The following is a 3,647-nucleotide window of genomic DNA, read 5'->3' as shown; positions in this document are numbered from 1 at the left end:
GTGCTGGGTGCTCTGCCTGGAGCATGCATTTTCTGGCTTCATTCTCACCACAGCCGTCCTACAGATAAGGAACTAAAGCCCAGAGACAGAGAATAAGAAATAGGCAAGAGGGAGGGCCTAGGTTTGCACCAAGGTCATCTTGCCACCTAAGTCTGAGTGATAACTCCTGCACACCCCCAACACCCTGCATGCAGTATGATGATCAGGATCCAGTGAGTCCCCCTGCCCCCCACTGGGCCCTGTGGAGGGTGGAGAAGGATGGAGGTGGGTCCACTCTCTTCTCAGCATCTGTATCAGCAATCTGGACCTCAGCTGCTTCTCCAAAAGCTCCTGAGCTCTCTGTCGACGACACCAGGGACTCTGAGCCTGTGAGGCACCTGTGATCAGACAGCAGATGAGCTTGCTGTTGAGGGCAAGGTCTAGTGCTACTCCTCTACGAGGTTCGAGGCAAACCTCTTCACCACCTCAACTCTCCTTACATTTTCCCCTTCTCCCTCTCCTTGTGTCCCTAGCCCTCCATCCCTCTGAATACTTTCAGAATTGACATTGGACACTTCCAAGCTTCGCCCATGAAGACCTCCAACCTGATCCTTATTCTCTCTCTTCTTGATTCCCGTTGAGGGCTTTCACTCCCTAAATCAAGGGATAGTCTGTATTTTGGGGTGCGTCTGTGGACAAGGGACAGATTGCCCTCGTTACCAGTTGCATGGCCTCTACAGCAGTGGCTCTACAATGCTGCAGTGGCCAGATGTGAACAGCCAGCATGGCTTCCTCCCAATGGGGCTTTCTTTACAAGGGCTGCATGGTCAGGGAACTCCCACTGTGGTACTTACATAATCTCTTGTCTGAGGGTATTAAGAGTGAAGGGGTGGAGTCTAGCCTGTCAATCAGGTCATAGCCAATGATGCCTGTGTGGGTGTGGCCTTCTGCCGATTCTGAGAACTTCCTCTCTCTTGATTCTGCCATCAGAAGAGGCAAGCTTCTCTCTCTCTCTGCTACACCTTTCTGTGGACAAGCCACATGGAGCCACGCTGATGGCCACCTGAACCCTGGAGATGCCTCCACCACCATGGGACCCACAAGACTTTCCACCTAGCGGCCTGTGATCTTCCTGCATTGATCATCCTTGTATGTGCAGCATGAGTCTGAAGAGGACTTTTGGACTAGTATTGGACTTATGGGCTTGATATGGCCTGGGCAGAGATGTTTTCTTAATATACAACTGCTCTTTTATAAAATACCTTTCTTATATACATATGAGTGTCTCTGGGTTTGTTTCTTTTGTCGACCCAGACTCACACACCCACTTCCCAGTAGGTTCCGAACGTTAGGCAAGCAGCCTTGATCTGGGTCCCACGTCAGCCAGCGCAAGCCTCTGAGGTCCATCCTGCAGACATTGCCAGTGCTGTGCTGTTGCTACAAGAGCCACTGTGGAAACAGCCCTGGACCCATGGAGCCAAATGCCGATGCTGCCCGGTCTGTGACATCCCATCTGGGACTTCTGCGGTTTGCAACGACTGGCTTTCGGCCATATTCCCACTCTCCTGAAGCCTCGTCAGCATCCTAGCAACTTGCAACGCTCACTGACAGACAGGTGGTGGCTGCGTGTGAGGTGAGTTGGCCAGGAATTGAACTCAGGGCTCCTTCACAGAAAGAGAGAATTCTACCCTGGAGCCTCCAGTGTTACTGGGAGTTCAGCGATGAGGGGAGTGTCATTAGGACCAGACAGTTCTTCAAAAAAAAATTAAAACCCAATGTTAATTTAGTTTCAATGAAATGAGTTTGAGTTCACGTTCTGCTGAGTCGGTTGGTTCTGTGGAGGCTGGGGAGCTTTGATAGACGCAACGGATGAGTGTCTAGGGAGTCTGCGAGGAGCCTGTGCTAATGGGGATGGTTTTCACCAGATGTAAATATGGCTCCCACCTGAGCCAGTTAACGGCCGGCTCTCCCGAGACCCGTATGCCTCAGGTGGGGAATGTGCTTCCACAAGCAAAAAATAGGCCCAGCGTTGGGAGATCTATCATTTTCCTCATTCTCTAACTCAGCCCCCAGAAGAGGGCTGTGCAATTTACACCCACTCAAATTCCAGGACCCAGAGGAACCTGGGAGGAAAATGAGAAGCTGGGGGGAAAGAAGTCAGGTGGGGGCCTGCCGGCAATGATCCGTGTGTTCTGCCTCCGTGCACTCAGGCTGAACTCGGCCGAGTCCTGGCCCGGCCCCTTGCAGCCCGTTTTGCAGAACCAGCTCAGTCAGGACGCTGCCTCACTCAGTCATCCTATGCACCTCTTGGTTATTTTAAGCTATTGCAGTCTTAAAACAGAAACAAAACAACCAGGTAGCCCTGGGCTCAAACATGAGAACAATTGTACCGAGGGTTCTGTTTTGTTCTGTTGAGCGTGGGGTTGCGATGAATCAGAACGGACTAGAGGATGCCGAAGGACAACAGCAAGGCTTCAGGGACCCTCTGTCTCCCTCGAAGAGTGTTCCATGGGGACCTCCCTAAAGACACCCCCATGCTGTGACCCCCAAAGCCTGAGACTTCTGTCTTCTGTGGAGTCATGACTACCTTACACATAGGGAGAGGGCGTCTTGTCAAAATAATCCAACCTGGGTTTTAAATGTCATGGCTTCTCCCTGTAAGAGTCAGCCGAGGGAGATCACACAGAGACAGGTACAGAGGAGACACCATGGAGGGGTGGAGGCAGAGAGTCGCAGCACAACCACAAACCGAGGAGCACCTGGAGCTGCCGGATGAGACGAGGATGGGACTCCTGCAGAGGCTCCGAGGGCGCACAGCACCGCAGGCTCTTGGCCTTCCGGACAGAGTGAGGATGCAGTCGTGTTGCTTTGAGTCGCCCAATGACGACAGTTTTTCTTAATGCGACAACTGCCACAGAAAGCTAAGATATGCCTCTTCCTCCACATAAAGGGTTTAATGTCAGGCCCAATCAGTGAATACAAGGAGGCTTCAAAAAGTTCCTGGAGAAGAGGAAGTCAAAGATTATTGGAGTTTTCCCACCAACGTGTTGACTCCTGTTTGCATCATGACACAGCTCTTCTCCGACGTCTGGAGCAGCCCTCTTCACACCGGCTCACATGGTTGTGTTCAACTCCCTGCAAACCAGAACGCCTATCACGTCGACACCCCAATTCAGACAGCAGGAAAAGGAGGAGGCGATAGTCTGAAGGACTAAGAGGAGCCTTCCAAGAGAGAAGAGTGACCCCGAGATGGAAGATCAACCCAAGCACATTTGCTGCTGCTGCTGCTGATGACGACGATGGTGATGGTGATGGTGATGATGATGACGATGGTGATGGTGATGGTGGTGGTGATGATAGTGGTGGGGGTGATGGTAATGATGGTGGTAGTGGTAATAATGGTGATGGTGGTGATGACGGTAATGGTGATGATGATGATGGTGGTGATGATGATGTTGATGGTGGTGGTGGTGGTGGTGGTGATGATGATGATGGTGGTGGTGGTGGTGGTGGTGATGATGATGATGGTGGTGGTGATGGTGATAATTATGATGATGATGGTGGTGGTGGTGATGGTGGTGGTGATGACGGTAATGGTGATGATGATCATGGTGGTGATGATGGTGATGATGATGGTGATGGTGATGGTGATGATGATGGTGGTGGTG

Source organism: Echinops telfairi, unplaced genomic scaffold, assembly GCF_000313985.2.
Source record: "Echinops telfairi isolate 266 unplaced genomic scaffold, ASM31398v2 ScPeMD7_7414;HRSCAF=8452, whole genome shotgun sequence".
Classification (NCBI taxonomy): Eukaryota; Metazoa; Chordata; class Mammalia; order Afrosoricida; family Tenrecidae; genus Echinops; species Echinops telfairi.
This window is presented reverse-complemented; position numbering follows the sequence as displayed.